Below are 24,110 nucleotides of genomic sequence, written 5' to 3'. Positions count from 1 at the left end.
ACAGGCAGTGTCAGATAAAATTGATCAACTTCATGTTATGAAAAAGTTAGTATACTTGCACACGGAAATTCAGTCTGGGTAATGCTATCATCTATTCTACATATTCTCTGCCGATGAGATTTGTTGAGGGCAAGCAGCAATTAAATTGCATCATGATAATTTTCATTTCTAAATGAATACCTAGATTCATGTATGGAGTCCAAACACTTGTGGATAACTAGGATTCTTCATGAGCTGTTAAGTTTCAAACTGCTTTTGATGGAAAGCTTGCCAGTTTGGCCAATGCTGTTTGCCTCTGAAGCAAACATCTAAGACTTCATTTGCTTGCACATACATGTCTGCTCAATATTATCTGAGGTGAGGTGCTCTGGGATGCTCATGACCTACACAAAGCTGGTAGGTCTTAGGATCTGTGCCTTTTTATGTGGCACCTATGAATCTGCCATATTACCCAAACTGCACTAGACATCTACTTGTGGGGGCTGGAAATCCAGAGGAGCCAATGAAAGTCTGGTTCCCTTTTTCTGCTTCTGCCTGGGAAGATGGTAGAGGACTGAGAGAAACAGATTAAAAGAACAGCCTTATGAAAGTTGTCAAGGCCTTGAAGTTGACTACAGTTACATGTTTCTACCTTTACTTTATTCTCCCACTTCTCTTCTCTTTGTTTGCATTTCTTTTGTTCATTAACCCATTATTTGATACGGAAACCACAGTGCACATGTCTCAGGACTTTAGTTTACCCAACTGTGGCAAGGAGTCACCTTTCATCCTCTAAAAGAGGGCAATTTTTCTCCATTTCTGATATCCTGACCTTCATCTGTACTCCCTTACCATTTATTATCATCATCCACGGAAGTAGAAGGGGGATTTTCCTTGTTAAAGGGATTCCCAGGAACTCAACTCTGGCTCAAAAAGGGCTCAACTCTGCCAGATTTAGCAAATGAAGACAGGTTCCCAAATACTTTGAAAGATAAAAATAGAGATTTTTATAGAGATTTATCTTTCTTCAGGCATTGTGGTTACAGAGAAATGTCCAGGCCCTGTCAAACTACTCCATCAGTATACACAGTGGTTTCAGGAAGATTATAAGTGCAGAAGAAGCCTGTGATAATACATCTTCAGAACATCTCCCAACCTCTAGAAGTCTTTAATTCCAGGATTTCTTGGGTCTTTCTATTTAACAACTCATCAGATTCAGGAAAGATATATGGGAACATCTGTAGAGCATGGCTCACACAGTCTTAAATGATCTCTGCTTTTGCCACTTTTGGAGACAGAATACTGAGACAGAGAGACTAACCCACTGGGGCAGTTGTTTTGGTCTTACTGTCTTTACACATCCAGGCAGTTTTGATTGCCTGTAAACTTTTAAAATTCAGTCTCCAGCACCAACATGTTCCACAGCTTCATGAAGGGTACTTATTTCTATGTTTTTCTAAAAACAATGTCCTTTACTCCTCTCACTCTTTAAACAAGATACCCTGTCAGTGCTTGGTGTAAGGGACCCACCATACTTACAGCTCAGGAATTCAGAAGATGTCTGTGTTCCACAGGAACAGATGTTTATTGTTTTACCTTCTCTACTTTTTTCAGTTTGAGTCAAAGAAGGTTTTTTTTTTTTTTTTTTTTTTTTCCCTGTCATCAGGTTAGATATAGTGTATTCAGGCAGGAGTGGAAGAGTGCCAGCATCTACCATGAATTGGAAGTATTTCCTTCTACCTTCTACAGGTGGAGAGATTTCTCTCCCTCACTGGTTACTTACATCATTTGCTCTATCACCAGATGGCAGAGAAAGGATATTCATACTGGTGTTAGGGCATGTATGTATGCTCATATGCTACTATACACTTGTTCAAACTGCTGGTGAGTCAGTGTTTGGCTGTGGTAGGACAGCGTCATGCCCAGAAGCTTTACATGTGGTTTCTGAGAAAAAGATTTGAAATGCTGTTTATCCCTGCGCTGGGAGTAAATTTTGTATCATTTTTTTTCTGATACCACAGCATGGGCTTCCTACACCCGGAATGATTCTACTGTCCTCCTTTCTTTCTGGTGGTCTCCAGGTGCTACCAACAGTAGGAATATTATGCGGTGGTCAGCACATTATGAGTTTCACAGGGAAAATGTATCCCACTTAATACCAAATTTAAGATTAATGCCCAACTGGGAGGGGAGAATCACTTGAAAGAGCAAAAATACAGATCATGCAAAACCCTGACAAAATAGTCTATCAAAACTGTCCAGGAGGAGGTAATGGAGAAAGGAAAGGTCCATGACCTTTCTGACTGTTGGGCACTGAGAGCTCTGAGCCAGCACTGACCTGAGCAGGCAGTCCAGATGGTGCGAAGGTGCAGGTCAGTGCTGAACAGATATAAGCAGGTTGGCTCTGGAAGTGATTGTGCTATTTTCATATGGCACCATACCTGAGCCACCTGTATATGTTCAGGATTGAGCTAACTTCCTTGGAAACAGCTTAGGTATTTTTCACATTGCACTTCACAGGTCATAAAGGCAGAGGATTAAAACTGCACCGGGTTCATCTCCACTCCTAGTACAGATAATAGGCCTGGAGCTGATTGTATCAGGTATTTCAAAGAGCACAGGCAAGATAGTGTGTTGGTTATTTTTGTTTTATTCTGTTTTGTTTTGTTTTTACAAAAGTACAAAAATAATTCAGGATTTAGGGCTTCGCAGTAATGCTGAATTTCATTTCATATAGATTTTGATGTGTTTTCCTCTTGAATATCACTCTGACATTAAAGAAAATCATTAGACATTGCTCATTCTTCCTTAAGGACCATATGGCAGTGTGTACGAAAAGGGAAATAAATGTTGCGCTAAGTTAACTGCATAACGGAGTTGTAATCACAGGAATGCAGCCACCTCCAGTGTTATGACCCTTGATTAATCTTTATAACAGAAAGGAAATAAGTACTAATGAGATTGTTTATTAGCATTTATATAATTTTATAGTTGCACTTAATTTGAAGAATGTTAATTACTATCTGTGATTAATCCTTCTCATGCTGAAAAGTTTGTACTGGAGGCTATGTCTTTAAGACTTTGTGTTGATTCACATGTAATTTAACTTGACAAGGACTCCAGCAGTATAAAAGGGAACAAAGAGCCTGGTTTCAAGGTCTAATTTCATTGTGGCTTCAGTATGGCTGGTGTAGGACTGACTTGACATACTTTGATGGTAATATTAAGTCTCACCAGTCCCCAAGTGAGGGGTGAAGTACTTAGCAGGGCTTAGTGCCAGAAGGCAATGCAATTCACCATAGCTGAACCCAATTCAAGATTTATGGTGTGATAATTTCAATTATTTGTGGGTTTTTAGACTACAGATTTTTCTTCATTGAAGGAATTCTGACAACATATTTATTTTCTTGTGTAAGTTATTATTATGTAAATTTCCTACCTGGGTTCTTATCTAAGGCCTCTGCAGAGTTTATACTGCAAATCAGGGAGGAATTTATAAGTTCAAGTCACTAGTGCTTAGAAATGGATGCTGGGAGTTTTCAGTTCTATTTGTGATGGCAAGGGAAAGTGGAGACAGCAACACTGATTCAAAGAGAGCCTTATTTTTTCCCCCTTATTCCAAAGCACAATCTTGGCTCTGATATTGCTAACAGCAACTTAAAAATACTGGGGTAGCTCCTGGAGCTAGCAGAATCAGTTTTGAATCTGGAGCTGGTAGGGCCACTGGGTTAGACTGCAGGTCAAATAGGTTTAGTGCATATTCTCCATGGATGGGTTGCACTGCTCAGTTCAGTTTACCAGCATCTAGGATTGGGAAACTCTAATGCTTTCCTGGGAAACTCTAATGCTTTCATGTCAATCATATGCAGCCTTGAAATTTTGCGGTTTCCCACTAAATTTATTTTGCAAAGTATGCAATTCTGGAAATAATAAGAAACCTTCATCTAGACGCTTTGTTTTGTCATTTGTAATAGAATTATCTAGATTAATACAATAAGGCTTTGATATTACTCCAAAGATCAAACAAAGTTGAAATGATGCCTTTACCCTTTTCAAAATCATGCTGTTTGTTCATTCTTCTTTGAATGAACCATACAAGTCAAGGCTTTTGCATATAATATTTTTATTTTGTTGAATCACCAAATCCTAAGGAGGATTTAGTCCTTGAATGGCTTTGTGATGTAGATACCAGTTAATGGAAGAAAAACGAAGGCAGTATTTTGCTTTTCACTGTTGTGTTTACTTTCCTAGCAGCTGCTAATGCTTTTTCTCCCACGTACTTGTATAGGTAAATACTCAAATATACCAACTAGAAGTGGCTGTATGAAAATCAATGTGCATATTTTTCAGGTATTTTAAAGGCTTTTCTATCATCCATAATTTTGGGATTTATTTAATTATTATTTTTATTTTTTAATAATCTCCCCACCAGTCAGATGTGCACGTGCATTGCTGGGCAATTTTCAGGTGTGAGAGAGCAGCAGATTTAGGCTTTGCAATACTGCATGTGAAATATTCCTTTGACCCACCTTTGAGAGCATGCCTTGGTGTGTGGTTATTTGCTTAGAATCTAATACTTAAATAAGGAAAGGTTTTTAAGGCCAGGACATCCTTATGCGTGGAGTGCCAAAGCTTGTATTTCTTTAGCATAAAGTGGTGTTAATAGCATTTATCTCAGAGTAAGCAGGGAGCTGGAAAGACAGTAGGGAATCTGTATGATTACATGTTGCTTGGGAAAGAAACTTCTTTTCCTTCCCCCTTGAAAGAGGTGAAGAGAACATTCCCCTACTTGGTTGGCCAGTTAAGATTTTAGGTGTCAGACAGATGAGTTGGAGCTCATTTTGTGGCTGTGGTTTGGACTAACATACACATAGAGAGTATAGCAGTAATTTCCTAAAAACTTGTCAAGCAATTTTGAAAAGTTTTCTTTGAAATGCAATATGTCTCTTAGAAAAGAAAAAGTTTTGCACATCCAAGATCAATTTTCCAGTCCAAAACAAAGAGAAAAGCATATGCCATTAAGGTAGAGATCTCTCTGTAGTTGCTCCAAGTCAAGCAGAGCAGGCTGTAAACACTTCTCTCCAGCACTCCAGTGGAGTATTTGGAATAACCAGTAACTCACTTGTTATTCCAGCAGTCATTCTTCTTTCTAGTTCTCCCTCTCTCTTTGAATAAAAAATTTCAGTTCCCCTCTTTGCAAGATTCACACAAGTAGAGCACAAGCTGTACCTTCTCTCCCACTACCACCTGAAGGCATTTTGTCTTCTCTCCCACCCAGCTGCAAAGCTGCCTGGTGACTAGCTATCACTATAAATCTTTTTCTAATAGTTTGTTTTCTGCAGGCTGTTAAGTAATTGCAGTGAATTTATTCCTGATTATGGTGCCAACGACCCAGATTGAGCTGACCTGACTTTTGCTTTCAACATTGAGAGCATGTAGTGTGAGGCATAACCATTCCCTCTAAAGTTGGTGCAGAGGAAAACTGCTTCCAAAGGATGCTTAAACCTGTCCCAAACCAGTTACCACCAAGGAAGCCTGTCTCTCTACTGACTATAGAGAAAGCTGAGGACTCTACCTTAAATTAGAGGTGTAACTTTCAGACATCTAACCGTAGAAGAGATGTCTCTCAGGGAAAGATTTCCCCAGAAAGCAAAAACCATTTAAACTAGCAGTGAAGGGCATTACAGGACAAGTGAACTGCGGATTAATATAAATTCAGACTGGAGATCAAACTAGCTGATTTAATACTCCTACTGGCTAGCTAGTATGTATACTAAGCATAGTAATCTATTAAACAGCCTTTTTACATAAGCACAGGAAGGAATTTAAGGATTGATTTATAGATGCTTAACAGGCAAAATGTTGAAATTAACGTAAAGAGTTAATAATGTCTTGCAGAGGATCTGCCAACTAACACTTCCAACATATTTAACGTAAAGAGCACTGCAGTATTTAAATCTTAGCACTGCAATTTTAGAGCCTTCTGATTCGGATACAGCCCTCCTTCTCAGCTGTTCTCTTCCGTGAGGCTAGCAGGGAACAAAGTTGAAGAAAAACATGGATGCATACAGGGTCCAGTTTTGCACAGAAAATATATATATATATAAAAAAAAAGTTTTTAAATGATTTTGTCCTCATTCTGTATATTTCTAGATGATGGCTTGCACAGAATGGAAATTGATCTAAATATTAATTAAAAAAATCTTATGTTGAATTGTAATGAGTTAAATTGTAAAGAAGCCTTGATTAATTTATCTTATGATCTATTTGAAAAATAGTTTTCCTTTTTTTAAAAAAAAAATGTGCTGAACTAATCTTCTTAAAAAAAAACAACAACTTGAAGTGTCGTCTTGATTCTTTTTGTTGTTAATCATAAAATAGATTACTTGAAAATATCTCTCATTTCTTGCTGTGTTGCCCATTGCTAGCTTTAAAAGATATTCTTGGCTAACAATATGAAGCAGCTATGTATTTCTTCTGTGCTCTAATGTTAAAAGAACAAAAGATTCTTGGTTATGTGTATCTCTTTCCTGCAGGTTTATATCCTTATCTAGCATTTCAGTATTTAGCCTGAATGTGTTTTTGTACCTCTGTGTGTAAAAGAAGAGGAACAAATTGTACATTGTGTCTTAACTCGGCTTTATGTGCTTCCCTGGCTCCAGCTTCCTTACAACCCTGTGTATATGAAGCGTCATTTTGCGTTTGTGTTGTGTGGAAGTAATTAGTGCATTGAACTATGAAAGGCTGGGAGCTTATTTAAAATTTATTCTATCAAAATAGCATCTTGCTGCAGTGAGGAGACAGACTACTGTATCTTGAAAAATCTTTAGCTGAAGAAAAAGAAAAAAAAACATACATTTCTTAGCTGCATTCATTTACCTAAAAAACAAAATGCTACATTCTTCATTGGCAGATTGTTATTCTAAACATCCCAGCAGGCTTTAAGATTTTATACACCTTGTCTTAGAGACATTGGATTACATCCTGAACACACCAAAATCAAAGCTGTAAGTCCCTTTGTGGAGTATGCTTAAGGTAAAAGAGTAATAAATAATCAGGCTCACAGACAATAAAATATACCTCTATGCAATGAGCCATCCCAAGAACTAATAGTATTTTAATGGGATTGAGCTGGCATACAAACTTTACACTGGCCTCTTCATGGGATGTGTAGTTTACTTTACACGAGGAAATATGTGCATGCAGGTCCAGATGTTCAAATGAGCTCTTGATTTACAACTGGAGTTGTAAAAATGGCTTCTCTAATGTGGCTTTCTACACAGCCATGTATCACAGTGAGAACTGCTGGGTGCTGTAAACTTTTGAAAATTTTGTCTTAATGGAGTGAGCATTTGGAAAAAATCTGTTTGCGGGAAAGAAATGCAAAAGGATGAGCAACCTCCATTAAAGTCCATGAGAACTGCACCTTTACAGAGCAAGAGATCTAGACCAGAAGTGGAGAAAACTGTGTTCCACCCTCTTTATGTTAGTGTAACATTACAGTTGCAGCCTGTTTCTGCCTGTCCCAGCATAGTAGCTGGGAGAACCACCTGAAAAGTTTTACAGGTGACACAAAATCTGTCTGACTTCTTAGCCGTTTTACAAACAAAGGGGAAATATGCCTTATTTTTCTTCTTTATCTGCAAGCAAAGCTAGCAGGTGTATTTCAAAGGTGATCTATCTTTTTATTATGTTTTTCCTTATGTCTGTTTCTTCGACAACTCACATCTCCTAAAAGGATATGTGCTATCCATCACAGTCTTACAGAGCTGGGTGAGCAGTTCCATTATTCATTGGTCTTGTTTTTATGTAGTACTATGGAAATGAATAAGGTGATTTCAAACCTCCTTAAACAAAATGGGAGTTGGGAATAAAAAGAGTTTTTAAAGAGTTTTTAAAAGATAAGAGTTTACTTCTCACTCTAGAAATGTAGGTTCCCTGGAGGCAGTACCAATGGTCTGATCTTGCTAGATATTCTCTCCCCTTCAGTGTGAGCCTCAGTTCCTTCCTGAAGTCTTTCAGCAAGCTCTGAAGGCACAAAATAGCTTTCAGTATCAAGCCTAGAGCAGTGCTTATTTATTCATTTGTTCATTCATTCAGTTTCTCAACATTATAAGCCTGGGCACTTCTTGTGTAAGGGAAAAATTACTAATAAAATATAGGGCTAGGTTTATTCTTTCCCTCCTTTAATCATTAGACTGTGTAAACCTCATTATCTTGCATCTGTGAAACATTTTTTTTTTTTTTTTTTTTTTTTTTGGAGAGCTAAACATTTTCACAAAGCTCTGTGCTCTTTCTCCACCTGCTGCTGTCATTTTCTGACATGAAGCTGATGTTATCTCTTAGAGAAATTAACAGTTCTCAGAAGTAACTTTTTGAAGATACATAATGGGCTCATCTGAAAGGAATGTGGTGTGCACAGCAGCGTGGGTGTAGTGTGGACACATGGTCAGGGACCAAGAACCAAATATGTAACAGGGAGCAAAGCAAGCTCTTGGTGCAGGTGCATTCTATATAGAACTCCCTTTGGGATTGTTTGTACTGTAAAGTTACCCTTCCCCTGGAACAGTGTTGTTGTTGTTGTTAGAACGTGTTAAAATGTAGTAAGAAGACCCTGACGTGGTCCTGCACTTTCTCCTGCACTGGCTTCCTGATAGAAATTTCTTCCTCTAGAGTTAGAAATGACCCAGCAGCGAAGGCATACTATGGACATTCCCTTTTTACTAAAGAGTCTTAATCTATACTAGGATTTAGCACCAATTTAAATGAATGCATCCTACTAAGTTAACTGTTGGAATCATTTATTTACTGCAAATAACTTAGGACAATGTTATAATAGTGTGAAGGTAATAAAAGGAGCATTTTGCTCAGAAGCTTTTGTTCATGCTGTTTTCCATCTGCAGATGCAACAAGACCTGCATTGAACTGTCTTCGAAAAGTTGGTCAGATCCCTCCTTAATATTGATATGTGATTCTCAGTTACTTAGATTACTGACAAGAAGAATAAGGCCTTTTTTTATATTCATACCTACTACTATCCTAAATATTTTATTGTGTATATATATCTACATTGTTTTTATTTCATTGTATTGCAGTCACTTACTGTATTGTATTTAAGATTTTCAATTACATCCTTTAAAACTTCTGGCTTTTCAGGCCTGTTATCTTTCCATTTCTTTTGACCCCACCTTCATGCCTGCACATTAACAAGATGCTCTTCTTACTTTATTTGACCTCGAGCTTTAAGAACAATCACCATCACTTTATAATATTGGCTTCCTTTTCTCAATGATTTTGAAAATTCTCTTAGAGACCCACAATAACATTAGTGTGTTTTATGCTGCCATTTCTAAAGGAGATGAAAGCTTTTGGAGAAAAAAATAAATGGTTGCTATTCATGTTCTCCTAATCCATGAAAATGTATGATTTCTGGAGAGTGAGTATAACTTTAGCTGCTTTAGACTTTGCCACTAAACCTAATTTGGACTAAATTACGTATTGCATTTCTTATCTTTCTGGCATGCTTACAATTTCACATTTTGTAGCCAAGATGAAATCAGCTTCTCTCGGAAGTTGAGCCCCTGAAAGAGCATGAAGAACCTGCTGCTTGTTTGCAGAAGCTAAGTTAGCAGCCTTAATAATTAGGCTGTTTTTTGGGGGGGGGAATAACCACAGTTTGACCCAAAAGCAAAGTGGGTCGGCTCCTACAGTACCACTCTCCCAGTGTCAGATAACTGATGGCACCTCCTGCATTTTTAAAACCTGATTCTTTATATTAATAAAAGCTCACAAAATGTAATTGAGACACGTCATCTCCTAGTTTGTATCTTCTCTCAAATGCTAAATACAAGGTGAATTATTCAGAATATTTTTGATAAAATCTTTTCTTGTCTAAAAGTTTTTCAGCATAACTTCATTACCGACACTAAGAAATAGTTTATGTTGGAGACTTTGTGCAGTATTGCAATCACTTTTACTAGTAACCATGATGAATTTTTCAGATCTTCATGCTCTAAACCCCTAGAAATACCATTTTTAATGTTATGATCACATGGTTCATCTGGGGGGAAAAGGCCAATTTCATTAGAAGATCTAGCTATTATCCAAGAGAAACAACATGCTTGTGATCTTAAATTCATTTCAGTCTGCTCTCTACTGAGACCTACCCTATGATCAAATTGTCCAAAGGGGCTGGGTAGGGTATGCAGTTATTTCTAGGGGGATATTAGTGGCAGGAGCTGAGGCTTCTTCCTGCCACAAGGTGTGCCTTGCCTGCACACCACCAGCATGGTGGGACTGGAGACTCAGCTGCTCATAAGGGGCCATGGTGCAGCCACTCAGTGCTTGTAGGGTGAACCTTGCTATTGACACCAGGCAGAGAGGTATATTTTTCCTATATTTCATAAAGAGGTTGACCTTGATCTGTTCACAACCTCAAGGGAAATTCCCATTAAATCTTGGGTCAAGAACTGGCAGTACTGATAACAGTAATTATGGACAAGGTTGAAGGCTGGTGTGTGTGCCTCCGTTATTTCTTCTTGTCCGTTTACCTTCCCCCAAATCATTGATGAAATACAAGGTTAGGGATGTCATTGCATTGCCTCCACTCAGAAACAGTGGCTACAGAAAATCACACTTTCTTAGCCAAAAATAAACCATTTCACAGTCAGCCTGTGAAAAAGCAGGGAGGAGACAGTGGGGGAAACACATGGCAGCAATTGGAAGTGTCAGCAGTGTCTGCAAAGCAGATTGGCCACAATCGGGGGGGTGGGGGGGGGGGGGGGGTGGGGGGCTCTCCAGCACCCTCCCCTTGATCTGCTGCCAGAAGCTACTGACAATGTTCAAGTGGCTTGTAGGTGGCACCTGTGCACTGAGACCAGCTAATCCTAGAGGACGTCATTCCCTGTTCCCTGCATCGGGCTGAGCTGTGGCTGAAAGGAGTTGCTGCTGGGTGGCAGTGCACGCTCGAGGATCCCTCCATCACTCCCAGTTGCCCTAGCCCTTGCCATGGCCATGCTGTTTGTGTAGATGCACAGCCTTGACAATTTAGCCAGGTGGCAATTTTTTTTATTATTATAATTATAATTATTATTATTATTTTCCATGCCCAGCCCAGCTTGCTGCTGACACTCAGACACTTGGGAGAGCATAGCAGGGTGGGTGAGTGAACCAGGCTGCTCAATTTGGTGTAAGCCACACTGCTCCTGAATCCAAACTATTATTCTGAGTGAACCTAGCCCATTAAACATAAAATAAATGACAATAGGGTAGATCTATTTGGGATCAGAGAGAACATTTAGGTATTTTAAAGCCAAAATCTCCCCTACATATGCCAAGCTGTCCCACCCTTATACACTATTAAAATAATAATAATAATAAAAAAAAGGCTTTATGCTGCTTTTAAACATTTGTTTCTGCTTTATCCTTTCTCAGAGCTTCACACACATTTTTGAAATATCAGGCGATCTGGTTTCCATTCATAGTTTAGCCTTTAGTGTTGAAAAGTGATTTTCAATAATCACCCAACATCAATAGATAACAGTATGCTACAGCTAGAGCAGATCAAATCTTTGGCCTCCTCCTTCTGTGATTTTTCCAATAATTGGCATTTCTAGAACAGTATCCTAATCTGCCAAATGTATCATTTCTTTAACAAAAACCCTCGTAGAGATATGTCCAGCTTCCTGAATAACCTAAAATAAATACTGTACAGCTGGAGAAAAATTATTTCAAAAAATAATCAACTGAAAGTTAAAGCTGCTCATTTTAATGTGGAAAATACTTTTTCATAGAATCATAGAAAGATTTGGGTTGGAATGGACCTTAAAGCCCATCCAGTTCCCACCCCCTGCCATGGGCAGTGACACCTCCCACCAGACCAGGTTGCTCAAAGCCCCATCCAGCCTGGCCTTGAACACCTCCGAGGATGGGGCATCCACAGCTTCTCTGGGCAACCCGCTCCAGTGCCTCACCATCTTCTAAGTGAAAAATTTCCTCCTAACAGCTAATATAATCTCAATCTACCCTCTTTTAAAGTCATAGAATCATAGAATACTCTGAGTTGGAAGGAACCCACAAGGATCATTGAGTCCAATGCCTACCTCCACATAATACCAGCCCAAAAAATAGTCTAAAATCATTCCCCCATGTTCTATCACCATGTACTTATGAAAAGTCACTCTTCTCTAAGCCCCTTTTAAGTACTGAAAAGAGACACTGTGAGGTCTCCTTGGAACCTTTTCTTCTCCAGGCTGAACAACCCCAACTCCCTCAGCCTGTTTTCACAGGAGAGGTGCTCCAGCCCTCTCATCATCCTTGTGCCCCTCCTCTGGAATTACTATAATAGGTCCACGTCTTTTGTATGCTGGAGGCCCCAGAGCTGAATGCAGTACTCCAGGTGTGGTCTCATGAGAGTGGAGTAGAGGGGGACAATCACATCCCTCCACCTTCTGGCTGCTCCTCTGTTGATGCAGTCCAGGATGCAGTTGGCCTTCTGGGCTGCAAGCAAACTCTGCTGGCTCATGTTCAGTTTTTCACCCTCTGGTACACCCAAGTGCTTCTCCACAGAGCTGCTCTCAATCCATTCACCCCCTACTCTGTACTGGTGTTTGGGTTGAACTTAACCCTGGTGCAGTACCTTGCACTTGGCCTACACTAGGTTCATGTGGGCCCACTTCTCAATCTTGTCTAGGTCCCTTTGGATGGCATCTCTTCCTTCTGTTGTATTGACTGCACCACTCAGCTTGGTGTCATTTGCTTACTATCTGTTGTTGCATTCAATCCAGTTGAAGTCATTGATAAAGATATTAAACAGTACTGGTCCCAAGATGAACCCCTGAGGGACACCACTCATCTCCAGCTTCCAACTAGACATAGAAATGTTGACTGCAACTCTCTGGATGTGGCCATCCATCCAATTCCTTATCTACCAAATAGCCAGCCCTTCAAATCCATGTGTCTCTGGGCTCGTTTAGTTTGGAGAAGAGGAGGCTCAGTGGAGACTTATTGTACTTTACAATTACTTTAAAGGAGGTTGTAGCAAGGTGGGAATAGAATTCTTCTCCCAAGCACCAAGTGTTAAGCCAAAGGGAAATGGTCTCAAGTTGTGCCAGGGGAGGTTTAGGTTGGACATTAGGAGAAATTTCTTTACTGAAAGGGTTGTGTGGCATTAGCACAGGGAAGTGCTTGAGTCACCATCCCTGGAGGTCTTCAAGAAAGGTGTAGATTTAGAGCTTAGCATGATTTAGTGGTGGACTTTAGTACTAGGTTAAAGATTGGACTAGATGATCTTAGACATCTTTTCCAGCCTGAATGATTCTATGATTCTATGATCAACATATTCCCTGTAATGATGATTCTATGATCAACCTGGACCCTGGAATGCATGGCATTAGGTCCCATAGACTCATATTGTTCAGCTTCATCAGGTGGTCTCAAACCTGCTCTTTCCTTCCAGTGGGAGGGACTTTGCTCCCCCAGCCCTTGCCTAGAGGTTCAGGGCCACATGTCCCTGCTTCCACTGCCTGTGCATTTCTTCCTCGTGTCTCAGTTTGCCCAGAAAGTCCTTGCACATCTATCCTGGTTTCCCGCCTTCCCTGCTTGATTTCTTAAACATTCAGGTTCAAGCTAATATGTATCAGCTATGTTTTGCAGCTGTATAAGCTAGGGACAATGAAAAGTAACTCAGTTGAAATGCAGCCAGCCCAAAAATTCATATAGAACAGACCTGATATTTGTTTGCTTGAGTTTTCATTAAGTGCAGACTCAAACCTAGCTCTTGGGATCGATATTAGAAGCTCTGGGGAGAAGGAGCACCTAGTATTTGAGCTGGTGTTGGCAGAGTTGTGGGTTAGATTCTCAGTCACTGAAGTCTTTCCAATCTTGTCTCACAGGGCTAGTTTAGCTGTCAGTCTCCCACACTAATTTGATTTTTAACATTACTTTTTTTTTTTTTTTTTTTTTTTTTTAGCTGATTTTTGAGGTCTTAACCAGCGTCATGGTGGTGTTTTTAAGAACAGCTGCCTTTGTTAATAAATTAAATTTATGAGCATGATTACATGATTGCATGTTTTAACATCAGATGTAAGATATTCCACATATACCATATACATATGCTGCATACACCTATATACATATACATGCAAATAATATGTAATAACATATTAATGTCATAAACGCTGCAGAATAGAGCAAGGTACAGAGATTTCTGAGCTTTGAAGTGCAAACCCACTATGCAGGAAAAGGAGTGCAGTAGAGGCTCTCAGAAGAGTTTATTAGAAGGTGCAGCACAGCACCAGCACAGCTATATTCTGGAGATTTCTGAACTGATTTAATTATATTACTTCTCGATCCGAATTATCTCAATGCCTGCTAACTCAGCATCTCTGCACTATCCATTACAGAGCTGCCTTCCCCAAAAAAGTCTCAAAATTATATTTCTACAGTTTCACTACGGGGAAAAAAAAAAAAAAAAAAAAAAAAAAAAAAGTAGCTATGGCTGTTGCTGATAGTGCAGCACTTAGCATAATGCCTTCCTTAATGCCTTCCTTGGCTGGGAATCTCAAGTGAGCAGAATCCCAGAGCAGAGAGAGGTGGCGGTAAGAAAGATGCAGAGAGCCTTCAGCTCTTTTCCAAACTCCAGAAACAAAGGACAAAAAGAGAAGATAAACTAAGTGAAAGGGCAGCTGACAAAAAAAGAGCTGCTGAGTTTGCCTCTCTGCAATACAATAGAAAAATATTCCCCCCTCCTATAGACAAGTCTGGAAGTTAAATGTGATGCAGACAGGAATCCAGCAGGAGGGAGGGAAGAGGTGGAAATTCTGTTTATTGCATGGGAGGTCATGTGCATGATTATCTTGTGGCTGCTGGCAGACAGAGTTATCTGACACCTATGGCTTTCCCAGGTAAGCTTCTCACCTTCTACAGCTTCCCCAGCTCCCTGCAGAAATCCAGGCAAGCAGAAAAGCTCGTCCATAAGACTTCTAGAGGTCACCCCAGTGATGACTGCTGCATCCGAATGACCTTAGTGCTGATGAAGAGAAAAAAATGTAGGAAGGTTCTGGATGAAAGTGTAAAATAGCCTACCCATGGGACCTCTTCAGCATACTTTTGTGGGAAGGATGACTCTTTGAGAGTAGGCATACCCTAAAAAGATAGAACATTGACCACATGTGGGAAAGAGAAATTTAGATAAAATCCAAGGGTACAGAAAAGAGGGCAACCAAAACAAAGGTATATATGTTTTTAAGGGAAATGTTAAAGTAGAGAAGGAGTAGGGAACAGAGTCCTAGCAGTCATATTTCAAGCCTGGTACTGCAATACCAAAGTGCAAGTTACATGAAACTATCCGAGAATGGCATACCTATGGCAAATGATGCAAAAAGCATAAAAAAGGAATAAAATCATGTTACATAAATATGTTAGGTGTATTAACAAGTAATTTAAGGATCCTGTGTTTACAATTGGAATTATGGATAGAGTTCCACACCTAAACTGAAAAGCACAGCATTGTTATGGTACCACCACTCACCAGAGGAAGTATCACTACACACTTCTCAGGTCCTTCTACCTTAGGCATCTGCTGTAGGGCTCGTGCCTGTGAGTCTGCAGGACCAGAGCTGGCTGGACATTCAGCTTAAGGCAAAGCAGCTCTCTTCGAAGCATGACTTTGTGGGACTCTAGAAATGACTAATGAGAAAAAATATAGACAGTGGAATATATTCCAAAAGGAGCTATGTACCCCTGGTTATTCAGAAAATGTTCTCAGGCTGCAGGAGTACAGAACCTATCAATTATGAATTAATAGATTGCAGTTCCATTATTTACAATAAAAAATGTGCTTTGCAAGTATCCATAAAATAATGATGAATAAAGGAAGATTGGTAAAAGGCAGTCCCTGGGCTAAAAAAATATAAAGGAGCAATAGAGAAGGTCCTTCCCTGGACATATTTAACAAGAGACTGGACATTCTATTTTGTTGTACACTCTGGAGAATGACCTAGTCACTCCTAGGAGATGTGATAAGTTGTCCAGCGGGCATTTTCCACTTCAAATCCTCACAATTCTATTAAACCAGGGCAGAAATGGTTAGCTTAAGGGGTAAGATGATGGATGAAATGCCTCCTGTGATGTGTGCTCCTTCTTGATAAGACTCCTGGCATGCCATTTCCTGGGGATTTCACAATACAAGACACATTTAAATAAATTAGATATGGAGAGCATACAAATAGTGTGGACAATTGCTTTTTGGAATAAGGTTACAGTTAAATGTTTATATCAGTATTAGCTAGAGATTACCCACAAGCAGTACAGCAGAAATGAGCCTTTGGGGAGATCTTAATCAAAGTTATGGCACAGATCTTGTGACTGATTTTGTAGCCAAAACTGTATGCAAGGAAACTGAAAGGTCTTTACGTGCTTTCCTGGCAAAGTGGCTGGTCAAAACTGGCATGGAAAGAACAGCAGAGACAGCTGGGGGGAGATAAATGAGAATAGAACTCTGCGGGGATTTGAAAGAGGCTTGAATGTAATGAGTTAAGGGAGAAACTCAAGGGGATGAGGGTCATAATTAAAGCAATAAGCAAAAAGGTGGTACTAGCAGATCCATATTTCAGACCTTGAGGATAAAATAGGGAGGTCAGAGAAGAGGATGCTGCAGCAGTCAGGAGCTCAGATAAAGATTTAACTCTAAAAATAGGTAAAGACATTGAATTTCAGTAAATCTAGAAAGTCAAGCAAAAAAAAAAAAAAAAGATAGTTTACAAGTTCTTTTTAAAAAGATAGAATAATCTGGCCTTTCTTTCTTTTACTTAAAAATAATATTTTTCTTGATTCATATATTTCTGCATTATTTGAAAATGATTTAGAGTCAGGAATCCTGATTACCATAATCACACCCGACTACTGAGATCAAGTAGGTTTAGGTGGGTTTGGAAGTAGACATGCGTGTCTAATGATGTTTATAGGGACTAAGAAGATCTAATGTCATTCAGGGATAATTTTAGTAAAGGTGAGGATTCAAATGGGACTTTGATTAAATAAAATGAACAGAAACTCAGTATTACTGTTGTTTCCTTAAGACATGGAATGATAGGGCTGTTTATATTCCCATAAGCCCTTTGACCCTCTTTTTGTAATATTAAGGTGTGAAATTATACTAACACAAAAAGACGACTTCTAAAGTATCTCTTCCTTAGGATCTTTTGAATTCTATTAGTTCTGCTCCCATGGCAAGACCAAGAGAAGAGCTGATGAGGTGACGACATAATATGCTCTCTCTGGCAGATTGTCACATTCATACTGCAGTAAAAGAAAATCACAGTTAGAGATTCATGAGGTTGACAGTCTTTTTAATTACACTGACACTCCCTCCCAAAAAGAAGTAAAAACCCACCAGACTCTAGCTCTAAAGCTGTGCAGTGAATTCCACATCCAGACAAAAACATAGGTTTATTCAGGAAATAGCATCACTGTAAGGGTTTAGTTATCAGCTATCTTCTTTTCATGTTTTACTTAGCTTCTCTTCATCTGATACCTTTATACTTCAGGCATTTTTTTAACTGCAGTTTTATGTTTAGTTGTAGTTCCTACTTTCTTTGCCAAAAGGAAATACTGCATTTCATCCAAACTAAGAAGGCTGAAGAAAAAAGATGCATCTATTATGAATTATATGAAAGGAATAATAGTCTCACTAACTTCCGAAGGCCTATCTTGTTTTCCTTTGAACAGTACAAGCTACTTTATTATTTACATTATAAATTGGTAATTTTTGATCAGTAGCTACTCCATTTTTTTTTCCATATTTTATCCAAGAAAGAAAGGTTAACATCTGGGCAGAGCAGGCAGATCACAGATTTGTGAAAACCTTTAGTCATGTTGTAGAACAATTATTAGCAGTGGAATAAAAGAATTATGTTAAACTCTGAGAACATTCTTTTTATAATACGTTTTGTAAATGAATTATAGAAAGAACAATGTAGGTGGGAAAGGAACTGCAGTGGGGTGAAGTAAAGGGAGCAGAGAAAGAAGCAAACAGACGACACAAAACGTATTGCCAGTCACCTAGAGGACTTTTCCACATGACATCCTGCAGGACTTATCTTAATTATAACTAAGATAATAATCCATATCTAATCACCAGGAGATGCAAGTACAGATTTTGCTATCTAGCACGGTAAAATTTTCTTGTTTACTTCACGCTCTAGGAAGGGCTTGCTTTGTTTTTGTGAGTATGGAATAGAAGGATTTGCTGCTGTTGCTCAGTGCTGGAACAAATGAAAGAGAAACAGTTCACCTGTACAAAACATTCCACTTGCTTTTCCATTTTCTTTCCACAAAATGTTATTCAGCCTCTAAGTATTATTTAGCATAAACAGAATGAAAATATTATTTGTGCTATTCACTTTTTCTAGTTTTATGAATCCTTTTGAAGGTTGTAGTATAACTATTTTGAAGTAACATTTATATATTTTTGAGATTTGACTTACAAAACACTAAGTCAGCATCATTACGATGAGATGATAGTCTTTCACTTATTATCTCACCGTGAATAGAGTAGAATTAGGGTAGAGACTGTTGCTTCACTTTGATTTGTTGATTTTTTACTCTGCTATTTTCTCTCTTTGAATTTGAAGAGGGGATTGAAGGGTTTATTTCACTTGTTATGGGAGAAGCTTAGACAAACATTATAATAGTAAAAAAAAACAGAGAAGACTTTTTTCTCCATCTTTTAGTATTTACATAATTTAATAGGTGCTTAGAAATCAGATTACAGTTATGTAGATTGACAAGTAGATCTTTATTATGAAAAGATTCTTTACAGTACTTGTCATGTTAAGGCCAGACTTCTTGAATAAAATACTAAGAAAGCCTGATTAGCCTTCTTTTTGTAGCTTCTACAGCCCAGAAAGGAATTGTAGGGGTGGAAATACAGTTAAGAAACCCACCTTTCCTCCATTATTATTGGGAAACTTTTTTTAAAAAATCATGAAGCAAGATTTTCAGTGGTCATCGTCCTCTGGTTAACTTCTTGTAATCAAGCCTTCATTGCTATCTTGCTTTTAGTGGATTGTCAAGAAAGATTTTTAGTTTTTTTGGAAATCTAGAAGTTCAGTCTGTGCTTTACAAGAGTAACATACTTTATTTCATAAGCTTTTCTGTTTCAGCATCTATACTCTAGCAGACTACAAAAGGTGGATGGCAAATCACAGTGCATAAAGCCATCATAGTGCCTCCTATGCTAAATTTTGGTTATATTGCTTCCATTGTCTGATGTCAATTCTCTTTTTGTGCTCTTGGTATCATCATCTACCAAGCAGAAGGTAGATTGCCTAAGGCAATGTACCTGCAAAATGTTCTGTATTTTGAGTTCTTTGTTTTGGATTGTTAGTATCTCCCTCCAGTGTCATTCATAAATGTGGAGGTCATCATAACAGGCCTGAGCTAAAAGCAAACATTTTTATTCCTTTCTTAGGAACATCATCTCTACTTGGATACAGTAAAAGTGCTTTCAGTTTGCAGCTTGAGCCAGAAAATTAGCCATCATTTGCTATGGACTAGAAAGCTGGAACACTGCATTTAAGAGCTCTAATTATTTATTAGTGTCTTTTCTGCTTTATTACTACTGGAAAAAGTATTTCTTCCAAATGTTCCTGGGAGAATGTGCATATACAGTAAACAATATAGTTATGTGTAGGCTTGGCCTGGTCGATATTTTTAAATCTTATGGTCCTCATCCAATAATCTAATAAAACTGTATTGCCTGGTCTTCAAATCTACAGTGCTATTAGAAACATTTCTTTTCCATTATTGGACAAAAGACCCAGAAAGTTAAATTTCCTTTCCACTTACAATGAAATTATTGATCTATTTAAACTTAAATCATCCTTGCTGTAGTGCCCAACTATGTTCTGAAGACAGGTTAGTCAAAATAATATAGGGTAAGAAAACAATAAGTCAGAATGAGAATAACACAAATAACAAGAAGTAATTTCCCAAATCTTTGAATCAGGTAGTTCAATTGATCTAGAAGGAGGAAGATGTGGAACATGAGAGTGTTAAGGTTGAAGGGGTTGAAGAATAACAGAGGAGACAGAGAACATATGTCATACAAAAGAATGAAACAATTCAACCCAGAAGGAAAAAACAGTTTCTAATCTGGGAGGAATGTTTTCTCCTATAAAGGAAATAAATTTGAAGTTAAGTAATAAAACAAAAGTAAATGAGATAGTTACGATAGTAAAGGACAATTGAGGAAGAAATTAAAGAACTTCAGTGACTGGAGAAAAGGGTAAACATACCTCACTTTAAGTCTACAAAGTCTAGTCTATTGTTCTCAAAACTGGTTTTTCATACTACCTTAAAATTCTGTTAATGTTAGAAAGAATTGCAACATAATGGGACAAGTCCCTTTTGAATCCCAATGCCACAAAAATAGGTAAAAACTTTTTTTTTGGAATGTTGTGGAAACATTCAAAAGTTGCATTCTGGGTTTCCATATCACAGTCTAAAGTAACAACATTATTGTGACTGGCAGGAGGAAGCCGGTCAATGAGGACTTAAATCTAAATCTGATTCAGAATGAATATGAAAAGTGGTAGTGTAGATTACCTTAGAAACAACAGATGGGTTCATCATACCCATGTTAGTGCTGAATTATTGGAGTTGGACTAGTCCTGATGGCTCTGTTACACGAGTGGCTCTGCTGCACAGGTGTCTTCTTTTAGGTGTCTGCATTATTAGGAGCTTGGGATCTAGGTCAACTCCATGCACGCACAGAACAAACTGAGAATGAAACTGTCTCCAACATCTTGAGCTCATATCAGCCCATACCCTGTACAGGACTAAAGCTGTCAAATTGGTTCATCTTTTCTTCATCCCTCCAGGTGAAACTCACACATCTTCACTTGTGTCATCTATGTACCCAGTGGTGAATCTAAGGACTTCATTTTGCCTATTGCTTTGGCCACTTTGCTATGCACATTGCCACTTTTTTTTTTTTTTTTTTTTTTTTTTTCCCCCCCTGTGTTTTTTCATAACCACTTTTTTTCCTCAGGACAAATTGAGATTTATTTCAAGGAACCTAGAGGCACCTAGGTGCTGTGATGATGGGTTCAAGCAAGTGTATAGTTAACTAGTTAACTATGTTTTATACTCTGTTATTGTTTATTCATAAGAATGTACTTCTCAAAATAGCTTCAAGTTAATCTTCATAGGATGAAAGAAATATCTGGTCTGTTTCTAAACCCTCACAATAAATTAGAATATTTTTGTCAGTCTCTGAATGTTCATAGTACCAGCATGATTTATTTATCTGGAACTGCAAGGTTGCAGCTCCCTGAAAGAGTTTTTATTTTGTGTGTGCTCCATAAAATGAACAAGATTGCTTCCACAGGTTCAGTTACCACTAAGTATGTCCTTCAGAGATGCACAAGACTTCAAAGTCAAGAGCTTTTTTTTAATTGATAACTCTGTTCCTCCATAAAGTCATGCTTCAGTGTTTGTGTGAAAAACTTGCCCATGAGAATTGGAGTCAAAGGCATACAACCAGAGGGGAGAGACTGGGGAAGCTCTCAGATGAATGTTATGCAGGTGAATTCAATGGAACCAAAGTCAGACTGTAGGGAGGGTTAGTTTAAATCAGTGCATCAACCAGTCTTGTGCTGTTTCAGCAATAATGAACTAGTAGTGGATGGCCTTTTCCCTCTGGCAAAAGTCAAGATAGAATGAATTGTCTGACATTGTTCACTAGGTCAAGTAGCTCTTTCTCAGATTCAAGTGGGAGCTCTTTTCTGTTCTTTTCAGGAGGCCATCTCCCTTTGTGGGCAGTTACCATTACAGCTGATATTCTACTTCTGTCCTAAAGCTCTGGGAATTAAGACCTTGAGTTAAGGTGAATTTTGCCAGTGCTGACATGCAACAAAATAAAAACTAGAAGTAGGGGCTAGTAGAATGTGGTCTTGCAGTCACTGAAACACCATCAGTAATGAGTGTGCCCAATACTTTCATGCTGCTTAAAAGAAACATCAGGTGTCTGTAAATGATTACTTTGTAGTGCCTAACCAAGATTGATCAGGACTTCCAAAAGTAGAAAGTCAGGTGTTCATAATCTGCTCTTAGTGCCAATGCTGTTCCTCTTTACTTGAACTAGGCCTCCCTGGGGAATGGAAAAAAGAGAATGACATTGAAGGGGAATAGATTAGTGGATCTTGATGAGAGCAAGAAAACAATGGGAGATAGTTCCAAGCCTTCAGGAGACTGAGAAAGGGCAAGATGAGCAGAACCTGAGAAAAACCTGGGGCGATGAACTGGACAGGGACGGTACATTCACAGCTGTGACAGAGAAAGACAAGAATCAAAAGGATGATGGCCTCCAGGAAAAGCTCTGCTGCAGAGTCCTGATTCTATTATTTATTGATGCAGCAAGTAGCCATGTACTCTAGTAGAAAAATATATGTCTTTGTCTCTCTCATATCTGATCCACATTGAAAATGGTCTACTCTTCCTGCCCCTTCTCTTTTTGCACAAGTGATATAGGACAGTGCTATGGCTCTATGGACTCTAACCATGATGATGAACTGAGGAGGGGAGGAAGTTTAGTATGTTACCATGTGACATCAATTTTCCTTTTTAAAAATTCCAAGTATTCTAAAAAGTTATACTCTGAAAAGATAGAATGAAACCATGAGAGTGAGATCAGTATTGTACATCAAAGTGCCAAAATAGAGCTGAGCAAACAAACTAGATTTTGACAATTTGTCATCTGAATACTTAGCATTGGAGCTTGCAGCAACTGGAACAAAGGTACTTGCCCCTGCTACATTCTCTGTACAGCTTGGTACAGGTGCAATGACCTGGCACTCAAGTGCTTCAGATCTGGACCTACTGATAGTTGGGGTGGAGGAGAATATTAAGACATTTCTGTCTGTTTACTGTCAAAATCTTGTAACTGTGAATGGTTCTGGTTTTCATGCATTTGCTTCTGGGGATTTCTGGTTTTTAATGATTAATGTGAAACAGGATCAGAGTTTTAATCATGAACTTCCCACCTGGCTTTAAGGAAAAATTAGACTTGTGTCCTGTGTCTCTTCCCTTCATTACAGGAGAGACAGAAAGTGCCACAGAACAACCAACATCCAGAGTTTATTTTTTGGCCTGCATCCCTGTGACACCCAGCATCTGCTCTGAATTTTCTCTGTTGCTCTTTCCATCTCTCTCTTTTTTTTTTCTCTCTCTTTTTTTTTTTTTTTTCTCTTTTTAAAAATTTTTCTTCAGTTGTGTGTTTGTTTGTAATATACTATGCAACTGCTTGATGGGTCTAGCAGTCTCCTTTGCCTTTTTGTTCCTGGAAGAGTGGCACCTTCCTTCATCCTGGTGGGTCACTAATTACACCCCATACCATTTAAATGCCAGCTATGTAGGTAGGGATGATTTGCAGGGATTTTTCTGGAGATATGAAGATAGGTAGTTCTGAAGGGCCCATAACAGGATGGAGAATAAAGAGGATTTGGGGAATTTGCTGTCACAGGGATAAGATGTAAAAGCTTACTGTTCTCATTCACAAATATAAAAATCATAGAATAGAATAGAATAGAATAGAATAGAATAGAATAGAATAGAATAGAATAGAATAGAATAGAATATCCTGAGTTGGAAGGGACCCTTAAGGATCATCAAGTCCAACTCTTGACACCGCACAGGTCTACCCAAAAGTTCAGACCATGTGACTAAGTGCACAGTCCAATCTCTTCTTAAATGAATTTCTAGACTCTCCCAAAGAAAGAGAGGGCTCTGCATCAGTGTGATATTTTGTGATTCCAGCTAAGTTTTTTGTGTGCTTTGCCATCCAACCAGGCACAGAAGGGAGCTTCTGAAGACAAATGTTTTCATACATGCTGGAATATACATCAGGGCTTATATTCTTTCTTAATCTATTCATGATCTGAGCAGACACTAAGAGTTTAGTATACCAATAAACAAATAAAAAAGGCCAGCAACTACTTTCTGGCTACCCCATCTACCACAACAAGGCTTGTGTGCATATAGCCAAGGTCTATTACTTTCCTGAGGTAGGATGGCTGTGACCAGTCTGCCTCTATTGGAAGTGGTCCGTGACCCATGTAAACTCCTACATC

General features: G+C 38.6%; 1 protein-coding gene across 16 annotated transcripts in view; it reads left to right on the top strand.

The window, feature by feature from the left end:
* The window catches only part of DLG2 (discs large MAGUK scaffold protein 2), a 1,027,745-nt gene that overhangs the window by 205,580 nt on the left and 798,055 nt on the right, over positions 1-24,110 (top strand). The window lies entirely within an intron of this gene.

Source organism: Oxyura jamaicensis, chromosome 1, assembly GCF_011077185.1.
Source record: "Oxyura jamaicensis isolate SHBP4307 breed ruddy duck chromosome 1, BPBGC_Ojam_1.0, whole genome shotgun sequence".
NCBI lineage: Eukaryota > Metazoa > Chordata > Aves > Anseriformes > Anatidae > Oxyura > Oxyura jamaicensis.
The sequence above is the reverse complement of the archived record's forward strand: the minus strand, read 5'-3'. Positions and strand labels throughout refer to the sequence as shown.